Source organism: Gigantopelta aegis, chromosome 4, assembly GCF_016097555.1.
Source record: "Gigantopelta aegis isolate Gae_Host chromosome 4, Gae_host_genome, whole genome shotgun sequence".
Lineage (NCBI taxonomy): Eukaryota > Metazoa > Mollusca > Gastropoda > Neomphalida > Peltospiridae > Gigantopelta > Gigantopelta aegis.
In genome coordinates, this window is record NC_054702.1 from 32,374,445 (window position 1) to 32,392,656 (window position 18,212).

General features: G+C 36.6%; 1 protein-coding gene across 2 annotated transcripts in view; it reads right to left on the reverse strand.

Annotated features, from left to right (window-relative positions):
• LOC121370395 (apoptosis-stimulating of p53 protein 1-like) overlaps nt 1-18,212 on the reverse strand; it is a 119,513-nt gene that overhangs the window by 33,458 nt on the left and 67,843 nt on the right. The window contains exon 1 of one of the 2 annotated variants that reach the window (XM_041495587.1): nt 12,788-12,885. The exons of the other annotated variant lie outside the window; for it this stretch is intronic. The gene's annotated coding sequence lies outside the window, so the exon portion shown is untranslated. Of the gene's footprint in view, nt 1-12,787; nt 12,886-18,212 lie in introns of those variants that run through there. 2 annotated transcript variants of the gene reach the window in all.

The following is an 18,212-nucleotide window of genomic DNA, read 5'->3' on the forward strand; positions in this document are numbered from 1 at the left end:
ATATTTAACATGATCTGGAATATTTAACATGATCTGGAATATTTAACATGATCTGGAATATTTAACATAATCTAGAATATTTAACATGATCTAGAATATTTAACAAATAAAAGGACAGTCAACAAAATTCTAATATAAATTTTTTTATATACACAAATGTGTAGATCAACTTTTCCATATAGAGCATTCATTAAATTATTTATTATCAATGGAACATTTCTGGCTGACACACATTTCGCTTGTCAGTATATCATCAGTATAATTCAGAATCCCTGTCGTTATATGCAGAATTCCCCATTGTTCTGTCAATGAATAATTTATTCCATACACCTGTTTGAATCTCAAATCAGAGGATCAATTTTTTTTTATCACCCCAAATGGCCTTATTATGTGACTTGATTTATTATCCAGTTATTTAGTTTCAAACAATGTGGTCCATTAACAGGATGATAAGGAATGGAAACATATAATACATTCAGATCTAAAGAAATCACCAGATAGATTGTGACACAGTTGGATGTATCACTTTGATAATACGAACCAAGTCATTGTGTATGATTTTAATTAATCTCAGTAGGAATTAGAGTGAAATAATTTTCTCGTTTTGACTGGACAGGGCATGGGGGCTTGGCAGAAGGGCTGAGTTCAAAGAATGAGCAGTGTACCATTTGCATGTGCAATATGACTTATTGCATCAGTGCAATATGTCTTATTGCATCAGTCCAATATGACTTATTGCATCAGTCCAATATGACTTATTGCATCAGTCCAATATGACTTATTGCATCAGTCCAAGTAGATTGAAACATGCTTTTGTTTTGTGAGGTTTTTATTTCATTTTCTACTTGTATTTCAGATAATTTGAATATTAGTGTCTTATGGATGGCACTTAAGACAATAAACATTTCGTGTGTCTTAGGAAATACAGAAAGGAAAGGAAATGGTTTATTTAACAATGCACTCAACACATTTTATTTACGGTTATATGGTGTCGGACATATGGTGTCGGACTACACAGATATTGAGAGAAGAAAACCCGCTGTCACCACTTCATGGGCTACTCTTTTCGATTAGCAGCAAAGGATCTTTTATATGCACCATCCAATAGACATGATCGCACATACCATGGCCTTTGATGTACCAGTCGAGGTGCACTGGCTAGAGTGAAAAATAGCCCAATGGGCCCACTGAAAGGGATCGATCCCAAACCGACAGTACATCAAGCAAGCGCTTTACCACTGGGCTACGTCTCGCCCTTATGAAATACATTCATTGGTTTTTTTATAATTTATGCTAATTTATGTGATATAGATTAAAAACTTAGCAAAAGCACATCAAAAAAGGTGTGTAAAGGTAAGAAAATTAATGTTGATGATCTATCTTTAATGATTAAAAATCTTCTCTCTTTTTTTTCCCCATTTCATTTTCCTTGTATAATTTTTTTTCATTTGCTGTATTTTCATGTGGGTTTTTATCTTCTTTTTTTGTTATCCCCTTTCATTCAGTTGATATGCATGCACTAAGATCTGTCTTGACAAACTGTCTTGCCAGTATCTGCATGATGAGTGTCACAGTCAGAGAATGCCAGTGTTTATGAATATGGGCCCGACAAGTTCACCAGGCCTGCTACCTTGCCATTGGGTATTTCTATTCAAACAAACCCAATGGGTCATACCCTATGTAAAGAATGGACATACTTCCTGGGGGACTCATGGCTAGAAATACACAAACATATTTTATTACAGTGCCAATAAAATATTACCCCTAAATTAGGGTACTAAATTTGCCATTCAGGATAACAGCTCTTGACAAAACATCAGTTAACAGGTGTTAATATATAGACTCAGTCTTTAGAAAAGATTTGGCTATTATGCAAATACATTTACTTTGTAAAACCCTCTACTAGGCCAAGTTTAAAAAGCCTGTTTTATTTCAAATGCAGATCTTTGAAGTTAAAGTTTATTTTGTTTAACAATAACACTATAGAGCATATTGATTTACTAATCATCAGCTATTGGATGTCACTATTTCATAATTTTTACATATAGTCTTAGAGAGAAAACCCGCTACATTTACCATTAGTAGCAAGGGATCTTTTATATGCACCAGGGGCCTAATTCACAAAGTTCTCTTACAGTCTGCTAGACAACAAAGCATCCTCTTTGCAAGTCTTTTAGCATTGCACTGCGAGATCGCAAAGTTGCGAGAGTTTAGTGAATTAGGCCCCAGGATAGCACATACTATGGCCTTTGATATATCAGTTATGGATGTCAAACAATTGGTAATTTTGACATATAGTTTGAGAGTGGAAACATGCTATATTTTCCATTAATAGCAAGGGATCTTTTATATGCATCATCCCACAGAAAGCCCTTTAATATACCATAACCAGTCATAGTGCACTGACTGGAACGAGACAAAGGCCAATGGGCCCACAGACAGGGATCGATTCTAGATCGACCACGCATCAGGCGAGTGCTTTACCACTGGGCTACGTCCCGCCCCTGAGAGAAAGAGAGACAGACATATCGATAGAGACAGAGAGGGAGAGACAGATAAAACTAGAATGAGAGACGGAGGGAGAGATAGAGAAAGAAAGAAGAGATAAAAGATGGAGGAAAGGAGATGGATGGAGGGAGACAATCATACACAGACACACACACACACACACACACACACACACAGGAATGGAGGAAATCTGCTATCACCACACAGGCTAGTCCTACCACAAATACAGCAAGGGATCTTTTATATCAGTATTTGAGAAAAAGAAAGAAGAAAGAAATGTTTTATTTAATGACGCACTCAACACATTTTATTTACGGTTATATGGCGTCAGACATATGGTTAAGGACCACACAGATTTTGAGAGGAAACCTGCTGTCGCCACTACATGGGCTACTCTTTCCGATTAGCAGCAAGGGATCTTTTATTTACGCTTCCCACAGGCAGGATAGCACAAACCATGGCCTTTGTTGAACCAGTTATGGATCATTGGTCAGTGCAAGTGGTTTACACCTACCCATTGGGCCTTGCGGAGCACTCACTCAGGGTTTGGAGTCAGTATCTGGATTAAAAATCCCATGCCTCGACTGGGATCCGAACCCAGTACCTACCAGCCTGTAGACCGATGGCCTAACCACAACGCCACCGAGGCCGGTCAGTATTTGAGAAAGACCACCACTCAGATAGTAAACCACAAGACACCCATATTAGTATTACAGGTTGTATCAGCTATCACCACACAGGATATTCCTACCACAAATACAGCAAGGGATCTTTTATATAAATATTTCAGAAAAACGTTTGTTTTGTTTAATGACACCACTAGAGAACATTGATTTATTAATCATCGGCTATTGGATGTCAGGATAGCACATACCACAGCCTTTGATACACCAGTTGTGGTGCACTGGCTGAAATGAGAATTAGCTCAATGGGCCCACTGACAGGGATTGATGCTAATCCGACCACCCATCAAGCGAGTGCTTTACCACTGAGCTACATCCCGCCCCTATTTGAGAAAGACCACCACTCAGATAGTCCTGTAAACCACAAGACACCATTAATATTACAGGTTGTATCTGCTGTCACCACATTATTCCTACCACAAATACAGCAAGGAATCTTTTATATCAGTATTTGAGAAAGTCCACCACTCAGATAGTCCTGTAAACCACAAGACACCATTAATATTACAGGTTGTATCTGCTATCACCACATTATTCCTACCACAAATACAGCAAGGAATCTTTTATATCAGTATTTGAGAAAGTCCACCACTCAGATAGTCCTGTAAACCACAAGACACCCATTAGTATTACGCCCTGTACAAGATGCTGGAAAACAATTACAACGCTGACAGTTTTATAGTCATACCTCAGTGACAGCCCTGTTATCAAACCGCCTGTCCACCCACGACAGCCGTCAATACACTCCAGTCATTTACAGCATAACAAACCAAGATTACATGTACGGGTCTGGTGCAAAGCAATTTTCCCATCAGACTGTACTTACTCACTGACTGGTTTACTGGTATATATCAGAGATTATGGCCTAATTGACAGATCCACAAAAACCACCACAATCCACTATTATTTAATTTTAATAATATACATTTTTAAAGTGTCTGTCAAGTATTTTAATTAAAAGCATTAGAATACCATATTGTCAAACTAATGTATTAAAAAATATATAGTTTTTTTTTTCTTTTCTTAATTTTCTTTTTCTTTCTTATTTTTGTCATTGGTGACTACAGAGTTTAGCTGGTTTCAAAACATTATTAGCAGTTTCGTGAATTTGGTAAAAAAAAACCCACTCTGCAACCAAATTCAAATTTTAGTTACCCAAACAAAATACTAATGTATAACAAAACAGATTCATTTAATAATTGGATTTATTAGACTTAGGAACTAAATTCATTTGACACCCCTCAAACCAAAATGTTCAAATCTTATCTGGAAACAAGTAAATGCTGATGTTAGCGATCAGCTGATCACTGCTCTAAATTATTACAATCCTCATGTGTATAACAACATTATCAGAGCACATTTGATTTATTAATCATCGGCTTTTGGATGTCAAACATTTGGTAAAACTGACATGTAGTCATCAGAGGAAACCCACTATATATATTTTTTCTAATGCAACAAGAGATCTTTTATATGCACTTTTCCACAGACAGGATAGAACATGCCACTGCCTTTGATATATCAGTCATGGTGCACTGGCTGGTGGTGCACTGGCTGGAACGAGAAATAGCCCAATGGGCCCACCGACAGGGATCGATCCCAAACTGACTGCACATCAAGTGAGTGCTTTACCACTGGGCTACGTTCCGCCCCCAAAACTGCATGAAAACTTAAATCACAAAAATACATGAAGACTTAAATCACAAACCTGCATGAAGTCTTAAATCACAAAAATGCATGAAGACTTACAGCACAAAACTGCATGAAAACTTATATCACAAAAATACATGAAGACTTAAATCACAAACCTGCATGAAAACTTATATCACAAAAATACATGTAGCCTTAAATCACAAAACTGCATGAAAACTTAAATCACAAAAATACATGAAGACTTAAATCACAAACCTGCATGAAGTTTTAAATCACAAAAATGCATGAAGACTTACATTACAAAACTGCATGAAAACTTATATCACAAAAATACATGAAGACTTAAATCACAAACCTGCATGAAGTCTTAAATCACAAAACTGCATGGACTTAAATCACAAAACTGCATGAAGTCTTAAATCACACTGTGTGATCCAATCAGTAGTTTTCTTCCAGTGATAAAAAATATAAACAGTGAAAAAGGAAAAAATGACAACAGAGTGCTCTATCTTTGACACCATCAATGCAAGCAGTGTACACTATACTTCACCACATAGACTTGGGATGTGTGCCAAAAAACGCCAAACCTTTTTGAAGTTACAACAGGTGTAAACATGGCCAGTATATAAAACTTAAGTCCACACCAACTGGTAGGCAGACAAAAGGTTCGGTGATGTCAAAAGATTATTACTCTTAGCACTTCAACATCGGGGCATTTAGAAAACCAACATTTCATTATCAGCGGTCTGGCTCTAGTATTAAACAGTTTTATCCCGATTTTTATCGGCACAATACAGTGTGAATAAGACAAACATTTCCTACCACAGATCTGGGTGGTCGAGAAAGAAAGAAAGAAATGTTTTATTTAACGACCACTTAACACACTTTAATTATGGTTATATTGTGTTGGCTATATAGTGAAGGACCAGTATCAACCGATAGTTGTATTGTGGAAAAAAAAAAAAAAAAAAAAAAAAAATAGTTGTATTGTGTACATCATGAAAGTCGTTCATGAACATTAAAATGAATACATGTCATAGCTAGTATGTCAAGTCTGACTGGAAATATGTTCTTCTATATATTATATTCAAGAATATAACATACGCCAGGATGTGTATTTTAAATCAAAAACTAATCCTAACCTTAATCCTAAACCTAATGTTCAAATTGAATAAATAATTGAGGCTGCATTGAAATTACATTATAAATGAAATATTTTATGACCAGAATCTATAATTGCTTACATATAAACATATTTGACCAGGAACAAGGAAATTTTAGTGTTGAAAATACACTTGGTTTTAGAATAGAGTCTGTAGTATTGAATGCAAAAGTTTTACCTTGAACAACATAACAATTACGGTTGGCTTCTGTTTTGATGATAAACAACATTGATTTTTTTTCTGTTTACTTTTCTCAGAATTCTGGAGGAAGCCACTGATGATGCCTAATGACAACACATTACAATTTCAATATTCTTGAGTTATTTATACAAAACTTACTAACGGCTTCAAAGCCCTCATAGGATAGACTTATTTTTAGCCATTTATCACATATAAATTAAAAACAGAAAAATACAGCACTTGCAGCAATGATAATAATGCACTTTGAAGCAAAGTTTGTTTGTTTTGGGTTTTTACTAATTTTACTTCATGACTGTTTCCTTGCATTTCATTTCAAATAATTGACGTATTAATGTTCATCTGCTATCGGCCATCTAAATTTGAAAACTAGCCATGACTACATTTAATTACCTTTTCAGTTTGAGCACACAGTGTTGATAAAGGAAATTACTCCTCAGCTGGTGTCATCTCCTGTGAGGGCTTTGAAGCCTGTTAGAGTGTTGATAAGAACGGACTAATGACTTGGAACAATGGACTGTTAACCTGGCTTTAGTCACACTGGACCACTCAACTGATAAAGAAACCCAAAGCTGAGACACAGTGCCACAAAGACCATGGAACAAATATTACACATGGGTTGATTTTTACAGAACCTTCCCCCTTCCCAGTTCTCATTTACAGGCTGCTTTTATCTACCAGCTATATATAGTCAGTTGTACTGTGAAAGCTCTCTAAACTGGACACCCTATGAACCAATTTAAAAGTCTAGTTTTAACCAGGTGTCTGGTTGAGGCAGGTTCTGTTATGTAAAGAAATGTTTTATTTAACGATGCACTCAACATATTTTATTTATTGTTATATGGCGTCAAACATAGGACCACACAGATATTGATAGAGGAAACCCACTGTCACCACTTCATGGGCTACTCTTTTCGATTAGCAGCAAGGGTTATTTTATATGCACCATCCCACAGACATGGTAGTACATACCATGGCCGTTGATATCCCAGTTGTGGTGCACTGGCTGGAACGAGAAATAGCCCAATGGGCCCACTGACGGGGATTGATACCAGGCCGACTGCGCATTGAGCAAGCACTTTACCACTAGGCTACGGTTCTGTTATGTAGTGATATTTAAGAAAGGATCATGAAAAACGTCTGGTTTTGAGAGAATACCGGTTTACAGAAGGTCTGGTTTAAAGGGGTTTCACTGTATGTCTATTACAGAAGGAAGCAACATTAAAGTTTGTTTGAACAAAACCATTGGAGACATATTCATTAATAAATCACTGGCTGTTAGAAATCAAACATTTGATAATTCTGACACATAGTCCATTAGCAGCAAGAGATCTTTTATACATGTGCACTTTCCTACAGACAAGACAGCATATACCACAGCCCTTGATATACCAGCTGTTGGACACTGTTTAAGAATGGGATAATCCAATGGGTCAGTCAGCCAGCAGGCCCATAAAATATCTAGAGTGGAAGGAAGGAAGGAAGGAAATGTTTTATTTAATGACGCACTTAACACATTTCTTTACGATTATATGGCATCAGATATATGGTTAAGGACAACACAGATATTGAGAGAGGAAACCTGCTGTCACCACTTCATGGGCTACTCTTTTCGATTAACAGCAAGGGATCTTTTATATGCACCATCTCACAGACAGAATAGTACATATCACGGCCTTTGTTACACCAGTTGGGGAGCACTGGCTGGAACAAGAAATAGCCCAATGGATCCACCGACGGGGATCGATCCTAGATGGACCATGCATCAAGCAAACGCTTTACCACTGGGCTACGCCCCACCCACCATCTAGAGTTGGGGCACAATCTCTAGTGAGGGGCCAAAGTCTCTGGTGTTGGGGGAAGTATAAAACACATTTTTTTCTTTATATATATATACTGAGTAGCACAACAAAACATAAATGCACATCCTCAAATGGGGTTTGATCCTATGACTCAAGCATTGTCAGCAAGCAGTGTACCACAGAGCTACATCTTGTCCCAGTTTAACATGGTGACATACTTTTATTACAAAACTAGATAATCCATTTGGCCATCACCGGAGGAGGAGATTACCGAGGGTGGGATATCAGAGATGTATAGATCTTGGAGCACCCCCCAAGTCAATAGTCCCCCTAGAGTACATCCACCACTGATATTGAAGAATGATGTCAACATAAACGTTCTTGATCAGAGGCACTCACCCTGGACAGTCTTTAAAGTACAATGAGGTTTTGTGCCACAGTAGTTTGTAGAAAGACACGCACTGACACTCCAAAGCAAATAGCAAAATCAATCAAAATTCTTCCTCCCTGAAAACAACTGCTAGAATCCCGAATATTCTTTGATTTCTATAATGGAAAAGGGTATCACAGACATGCTAAATGATTCAGAAATCTGTTGGGATAAAACGTATCTGAGATGGGCAGGAAAAATGTAATTGAGAAACAAGCCAGTGAAGCTGAAATCAAAATACTACTACCCAGATTGTGTTGATAAGTTAATTATAGAATCACTAATTATACAGTGGGCATTACAAATGCCTATTGTGGTATGAGAGAGAGAGAGAGAGAGAGAGAGAGAGAGAGAGAGAGAGAGAGAGAGAGAGAGAGAGAGAGAGAGAGAGAGAGAGAGAGAGAGAGAGAGACAGAGACAGAGAGACAGAGAGAGAGACAGAGAGAGATAGAGATAGAGAGAGATAGAGACAGACAGATGAGGGGAGGGGAGGGGAGGGGAGGGGAGAGAGAGAGAGAGAGATAGAGAGAGAGAGAGAAATAGAGAGACAGAGAGAGAGAGACACACACACACATTTAAAAAAAAACCCCAGTTTCCTGTCTTGCATCAGTCTAAACCCTATTTTATGTTCGGTATCTGAAAACATTTTACAAAAGTTAAAAGCAAAGACAATTTAAGAATAATATTCTTTTAATCTTGAGGAATGACTGTACCAGTTTTCAAATAATAACTAAAAGTACTGGACCATCATGAATAATTTGCTGTGTACCAATCTTAAAATAAAACACAACAACTAAAGCACTGAAGCATCAAAGAACAAAATCCTCCACAGCAATACACCCTACTCCATAACAGATTTCAGCTACAAGTCATTCAAATGAACTTTTCACACGGCAACTGTTTGAGATCAAAGATAAAACTATGACTGACAAGTGACAGCCAAGTATTGTTTGAAAATAACTGTAGTATTCTTCCCAGACACACCAGATTAAACAGTTTTAATATCTGATACTCTTACATTATATGTCCTTCATCAAATCAGGCTTTCTGCCAGAAAATAATCTCAGGGTACATAATAAAAACAGACCAGAACTGCCTCTACTAGGTGGCTATTGGTCTGAAATCTTTTGAAATTGGACACTTCATTTTGTGTACTTTGACAAATTATAAACAGCAGTTCTCTTACTATATCATCTATCTAAGATTTCTAAGATTTTAGGGTAAGTAATTTTACCCTCTGTATCCTCTGGCAGAAACCCAGCAAATTCAAATTAAAGTTGAATTTAGAGAATATATTATATTATTAATTCGCTAAATTCTTGAAAATTTAATGTCCTTTGTATGTCAAATGCATTTTGACTGTATGGCCAAGTGAAACTCAAATTTGGATATAGATTTATGGACCAAATTTGCCAAACTGCTAATAAATGTGATAGTCCAATCCCACAATACACAACACACACACACGCTCACACCTCACACAAACAATACACACACACACACACACACACAAACACACACAAACACATGCATTCACATACATATATACATAAAACACAAACACAGACATACACATACATACAGACAGACACACATAAACACACTCACACACATATATATACTCTTCAAAAGAAGAAACGCAAAACCACATTGTCGTAACATTTGGAGAATTGATTTAATTATTGAATGGTGAGTCCGATAATTACCAAATGTTGCAGGATTGTTCACAATTCACTCTAGTCCATTGTGAGTAAGTGATAGGACACACCACCAAGGTCAAGGTCATCTGGAGTCAATACCGGGTGTGGCCTCTGCGTGTGTTGACAACTGCCTGGCACCGCCTGCCCATTGAAGCAACCAGAGTACGGATGACGTCCCGGGGGATGGTGGCCCACTCGGCCTGCAAAGCTGCTGCCAGCTCGGGCAGGGTCTGGGGCTGTGGTTGTCGCTGTCGGAGGCGTCGGTCCAACTCGTCCCATAGATGCTCAATTGGGTTCAAATCCGGTGATATCGATGGCCAAGGAAGGACATTAATGTTGTTGTTCTGTAGGAAAGCCGTTGTGAGACGTGCTGTGTGAGGCCTGGCGTTGTCATGTTGGAACACTGCGTTGGCGTTGGCCATAACTGGAACGATGTGTGGCCGGAGGATCTGGTCAATGTAGCCCTGTGCATTCAGGTTGCCCTGCACGTGGACCAGGTCAGTTCTGCCAGTGTGTGAGATGGCTGCCCACACCATGACACTACCCCCGCCGAATCTGTCCACTTCCTGCACGCAGTTTGCCGCATAACGTTCACCACGACGCCTATACACGCGACATCTTCCATCATGACGTCGGAGCAGAAATCGGGACTCGTCACTGAACCACACCTGTCTCCATCGCAGTTGAGGCCATTGTCGATGAATCTGGCACCACTGCAGTCGGAGTCGACGGTGTTGTGGTGTTAAGATGACACCTCGAACTGGACGTCTGGCACGAATTCCTACCTCACGTAGGCGGTTCCGTACGGTCTGGTCGGATATCCTGCGCAAACCTGGTATTGCTGCGGCTGTGGAGGTGGCAGTAGTCAATCGTTCCCGAAGGTGGTGTACCCGGATGTAGCGGTCCTGCCCGGGGGTAGTGACCCGTGGTCGACCGGATCTAGGGAGGTCACGTGTTGATCCATGTTGCTGGTAACGGTCCCACAGTCTGGAGATGGTGCTTGGGGACACATGGAATGCCCTGGCAACGGCCGTTCTGGATTCGCCTGCGTCTAGTCGGCCGATGGCATTGTTTCTCTGCGGTTCACTGAGACGTGGCATGTCCTGGATTGTCAACTGTCGGCCAGATACCAGAGGCCAGGCAAGCAAACACCCTGCACTTTTATACTGTCGGTGTTCATGTTGCACGTGCAGACAACGCACGTGCAGTGGTGACATGGTTTGCACGTGGCTGCGTTTTTGCGAATATTCACATTTTGGAACTTTATTGTACAGTAGCTGCGTTTTATCGAATGTAACCGTGGGAATGTGTTTGGGACATGCAATGACCTTATATTCACAAAGCATGAACTGGTAGGAAACATAAAATCGGAGTTATAACCCATTTGTACCCTTTTGCGTTTCTTTTTTTGAAGAGTATATATAATACATGCACTGGTATGTGTAACAAAATAAGCATACATGTCCTATCTGCCCTACATATCAGACATTATACACACCAACACCACTGACACGAACAGTGAACATTATTCACCCACAGTCGTTCCATACATGGGTTTTGGCACCAAGTTCATTAGTAACAATGAAAACACATTAGTGCTTTTTCTTAATACGTTATATATGAAGAAAAATATTCAAGGTAAAATCATCTGCTGTAATGCTTTCCGTCTTTTCAAAACGCTTTTGAGGCTATAAATGAACTGATCTGTTAACAGACAATTATAGATGTCAGGCAAATGACACAATGCAACTTTTTAAAACTTAGACCTTAACTAAAGGGGTGCACTTTGATATATCGCCCATCTTTGTTTGTTGGGTAAGTTGGGTTTTTTTTTTTTTTTTTTTTTTTTTTTTTAAATATATACAACCAATATATAAAAAATGTTTGTGAAAAAATATTTCAGACTAAAGGTGAGCTGACAACATCCAGACTGCCATAAAATAACGTTTCCATAAATTATAAGGAAATATAAGATTTCTCCTGAAACTCCAATTTTTTTTATTTTTATTAAAGCCACGCAATTTAATTAAAATTAACTACCAATTTTTCAATATATGATTTCATAACTGATAACATTATATTGCAATTATTAAGTATCTAAACATTGTAGTCTTGCTGTTGACATTTTAAAATACATTTATACTAGTATTTCTTTAGGGTAAGAACCACAATTTAGAGCTCAATAATGTATCTTCCCTAAAGCCTTTTTCATGTTGTTATTTTTATTATATCACTTTCAATCTAACAACTGATGTAATAAGAGTTTTCGGGATGATGACAGACTAAACTCCATGGAATCTACTTACGAAGACACAAGCTGTGTCAGCATAACCTCGTGTTTGCTATTATGGTGTCACTTCCAGTGCCAAACTACAAAGTATAATTAACCTTTTCTGGGTTAAGTGTATTATTATTACTATTATAATGACCAGAAAATAAAACAGTTGTCTCTTCACACTTTCAATATCATTATTTCTTCATCAGAAATCTCAAAATTTAAGGCAATGCTTTCATGATCAATATTAAGTGTAAATGTGTAAACAGCACTGTATAATTGGCTTAACTACTTTACATGGGGATTAATCATTAGCCTTGCCCCAGTTGGCTGGTTAAATAATATTTGACATTCACGCCATTAATGTGTACTCACACTTCTGACTTCTGTGATGTCAGTGACAAGTGATGGGCATTATGTACCTCCATGGTTTCTGTGTATATAGTGAAACCCGCTAACTTGAACTGTTTACACCTATCAGCTAACAGGACTCCAGCAATGGTCTCTTCCTGCAGACTGGTCTAATACAAGCATTTTCCAGTGTCTGAGTGTTTCCCCTGGAGGTGTCATGGAGAGTAGACTGTATTCTGGTCAACAAGTAATTTGTATAAGAAAAAAAAAAAATATTGTTTTGTTTAATGATACCACTAAAGCATATTGATTTATTAATCGGCTATTGGATGTCAAACATTTGGTAAATTTGACATATAGTCTTAGAGAGGAAACCTGCTATATTTTTCAATTAGTAGCAAGGGATCTTTTATATGCACTATCCCACAGACAGGATAGCACATACCATGACCTTTGATATACCAGTCACGGTGCACTGGCTGGAACGAGAAATAGCCCAATGAGTCCACCAATGGGGATTGATCCCAAACCGACCGCGCATCAAGCAGGTGATTTACCACTGGGCTATGTCCCACCCCTTTGTAGAAGAAAGGCACCACTGATACATGTACTGGACCCTCAGTAAACTGAAATCCCTCAAAACCAGACAGTTTTTAAAATCACTCTCTAAACTGGGTACCCCTTAGACATTTACTTTTTACTTGGCCTGTTGGTGTCCAGTTTAGAAGGGTTTCACTGTAGTGTTAAAGGTCTTCTTCTACCATTTATGGTATCTTTATCAAAAACTTAGTTTCTTGTTTGAATTAGTAATTTGTTTTAAACATAGCCATGTGAAAGTTATTTTTTGATTTATGAATTACCTCCAAATTCATCCAGCACTCCACAACCCAAATTTTTCAAATCTTATTTGGAAATGAGAAAAATATTTATGTTCATGATCATTAATTTTGAAGTCTTCTGAACTGTCACATATCCTAATGATTCCATTAGGATGTATTTCTAAAAGGTCCTTTTGGTAAAATCAAAATTCTGTAGACAAAAGAAATGAAAGAAAAGGAAAGCTTCCACTAAAAGTATCATGCAATGTTTTCAGACGACTTACATACCTTTAACTGAATAATATGAATGTTTTTAGACGACTTACATACCTTTAACTGAATAATATGAATGTTTTTAGACGACTTACATACCTTTAACTGAATAATATGAATGTTTTGGGGAAAACTCAATACTCTGTTCAGTAATACATACCAAAGAGCAAAAAAAACCACCCAAAAACCCATCCACAAATATTTTAATACATTTTTTTTTTTTTCATGACAAAATTAATTTAGTTAACAGACTGTCAGATAGGCCCAAAATTTGCACAAGTCACTGATCATTTTAACAGACACAAAAACTAATGGAATTGAAACTGAAACATTTAAAACAAATCAAAGAAAACTAAATTCATATTTGCGTTTCTTTTGTTGTTCAGTGTACTTTACAATATTGTTTGATTTTTCTCCCAACTTTGGTGCCTGTGTTCTACCACTGAGACTAAATTTGCATGTATTTTATTCCGTTTTTCAGTTGAATACTAGTATTGATCATATGTAATCAATGTTTAAAAATAAATATAATTCAGTCACGCACATAAGAAATCATCGCTATTTTAAATATATTTCCATTAACAGTAAGCAAATGCCAAAAAAGATTTCAACAATTTTCAAACATTGATTTGAACCAAAATGATTTTCAGATTTTATTTCTAGCAGATTTTTTATCACATAATGATCGACACCAAAAGCTGAGTAAATTAACTGTCAATTCATTTCTTATTGACTACCAGTAGTGTCAAAGGACTGTCCATTAAACATGTCAATTAGAGGTGATTTCCAGTTATCACCATTGACAGACAGTTAGACCCAATCAAATTACAACTAATAATAGTATTTATTTGACACAAATTTACAATTTTTGGTTTCATTAGAATTATTTAACAAATTAATACATGTACATTGAAAATAGGCATTTCTATTTCTCAGCAATTATTATATGTAGTAGTATGGGTACATTTTGTTGATTTTGTATATTATTTTTCATGGCAGGCATGTATATGGAGTCAATGACCAAGTTCAAAGTGGGAAAAAAATAAAAATTGATTTAAGCAGGAAATAATATTTTTTTAAACATGGGGGGGGGGGGGGGGAAAGAACTTTATAAAACCAGAATAAATTCCAAAACGTTCTAATTTCTAATTAATATTTATCTAACTGTATACATGTAGTTGTCTGGCTATTCAGAATGATAAAGAATTTTGTTTTGTAACCTAAGAAATTCTTGAACTGGTTACTAGTGGTTACTACAGATGTTTCAATATATATGAATAAATGCAAAAAGAGATTGTACTTATTTGTGTTTAAGTACTTACTTGTGATTTACACTGATGGGACATTTTAAAATTAGTTTAAAATTAAATAAAACTTTCTTCACCCCCTGCCCACTTGAATCTGTTGCTACTAATGGAAGCATGTAATAGGTTTTCTCTCTAAGACTATATGCCAGAATTACCAAATGTCTGACATCCAATAAACATGTAAATGTGCTCTAGTGGTGTTGTTAAACAAAACAAACTTTACTTATACTTATTAGAGTGATCAGTTTGGCTCTTTTAACTCTTATATTAAAAAGAAAATTTAAATAGGTGGGGAAAAAAAACTTTGACTGTTACAAAAAAAAAAATTTAAAAAAAAAAAAAAAAATTATCTACAAATTAAATGTAAATCAAGTAAATATAAAAGCTTTACATTTATTTTTTATTTGTTCATGTATATGTATAAAAAAGCCTCTTTCTGTGATATGAAGTTCAAACATAAACATTATGAAATTCTTACAATAAATAACTGAAAGTCTATCTCACCTAATATGAAGGTAACTTGAACCAGAAGATTGCAAACAAGAGCCCAGCTGACCAAGAGGTTAACAAAACATCGCAGTTTTTAATCGGGAAAGAATTGCTCCGATCAAAGGTTAGCTTCAGCTTTAATTAGAAAACCTTCCCAGGCAGGCTGACTTCTTCTTTTAATGGTTTTATCACTTGCAGGGTCAGGATGACAATTATCTGTGATTTCATACAGCAACAATACCTTGGTCAGGTGCCAAGACCGAGAATCTTCCATAATCAGCTGGTACCTGCCAGCTAGGGTGGGATTTACAACAGATAAAATTTCTGACCTGTTAAATCAGCAGACTTAATGATCAAATGAATTAATTAGACACCAACAATGTTTTCACAGCTTGGTTGGATTCAAGGTTTGACTGCTACCAACAGGGTTTATGTAATGACAGACATGAAAATGAAGCCAGCTACACCTACAAGAAAGGTTTTCTTGTTGTTCATTTAGTAAATAGGGCAACTTAGCTAATGTGAGAAATTTAGTTTGAAAATAAAAGCTTTACTTTGCATTTTTGTTAGAACTAATTAAAATTCTAATTAAAGGCTTGTTGTTTCTTCTTCTTTTTTTCAAAGCAGTCAATCACTGTTTCTTGTACCAAACAAAAATAGTGGTCTAGCCAGAGCTAGTGCAGCTAGACTCCAAACCACTATTTATTTAAAGTTAAAGTCTGTTGTTTTACAACACCATCGAGTTAGACTATTATAGCAAAAACAAAATGTTGTTTTATTTAACAACACCACTGGAACAAATTGATTTATTAATCATTGGCTATTGGAAATAAAACATTTGGTAATTTTGACATATGGTCTTAGCAAAGAAACCTGCTGCATTTTTCCATTAGTAGCAAGGGATCTATTATATGGACCATTCAACAGACAGGATAGCACACACCACAGCCTTTGATATACCATTTATAGTGCACTGGCTGGAATAAGAAATAGCCCAATGATTAAAAATTACAACAACAAAAAAAGTTTCACATCCAATAGCTGTTAATTAATAAATCAATGTGCTCTAGTGCTGTCGTTAAATAAACTTCTGGTTATGCTATAATAGCAGTCCAACTCTCAAAACGACTGGTACATCAAAGGCTGTGGTATGTGCTATCCTGTCTATGGGATGGTGCATATAAAAGATCCCTTGCTGCTAATAGAAAAGAGTAGCCCATGAAGTGGCGATGGAGGGTTTCCTCTTCCAGTATCTGTGTGGTGCTTAACCATATATCTGATGCCATATAACCGTAAATAAAATGTGTTGAGTGCATCATTAAATAAAACATTTCCTTCCTCAAAGCTGCTATACCGTACTAACATGGAACCAGTCAGTAAACATGTACATATACAATAATATGTCAAGGCACACAAGGCAACCCTTTTGTTAACTGAGAAATATTTCTTATTCAGCCGCGTTGTTGATCACTTAATGTTTTGCTTTTTCAAACTGTATTATACATCGTACATGCATTTGCTTTAGTGTAATGGATTAAAGAAAAACATGTTTTTATCATGATCATATGGTATGTAGTTGCCAACAACCTGATATGGAATCATTAGACTGTAAAAGAAGGTAGCAGTGGATCCTTTGTAAAAGTAATATTAAATTTTCATTAAATGAATCCTTTCCATACTGTTAAAGTAACAGTCAACAACTGGAAATAATTATTACATATATATATAAAGGAGAACATTTTAATTTGGTCCCTAATCCCATGACATATCTTAATTTGGTCCCTAATCCCATGGCATATCTTAATTTGGTCCCTAATCCCATGACATATCTTAATTTGGTCCTTAATCCCATGGCATATCTTAATTTGGTCCTTAATCCCATGGCATATCTTAATTTGGTCCTTAATCCCATGGCATATCTTAATTTGGTCCCTAATCCCATGGCATATTTTAATTTGGTTCTTAATCCCATGACATCTTAATTTGGTCCATAATCCCATGGCATATCTTAATTTGGTCCCTAATCCCATGGCATATCTTAATTTGGTTCTTAATCCCATGGCATATCTTAATTTGGTCCCTAATCCCATGGCATATCTTAATTTGGTCCCTAATCCCATTGCATATTTTAATTTGGTTCTTAATCCCATGGCATATCTTAATTTGGTTCTTAATCCCATGGCATATCTTAATTTGGTCCTTAATCCCATGACATATCTTAATTTGGTCCTTAATCCCATGACAGAATCTCAATAGTACAAGCCTTATCACAAACATTTAATAACAACAAGAGTAACCAAACCTTTAGTCTGAACTTAATACTGAAACTCTTGTGAGTTAGTTTGCTTTGTTTAACAACAAAACTAGAGCACATTGATTCATTAATCAATGGCTATTGGATGTCAAACATTGGATAATTATGATATATAGTCTTGGAGGAAACTTGCTACATTTTTTCCATTAGCGACAAGAAATCTTTTAAAGACACTTTCCTTCAGACAAGACAGCACAAACCATGGAATAGGTGTGGGCCTTTTCGTCTTATTAAGAAATGAAAACTCT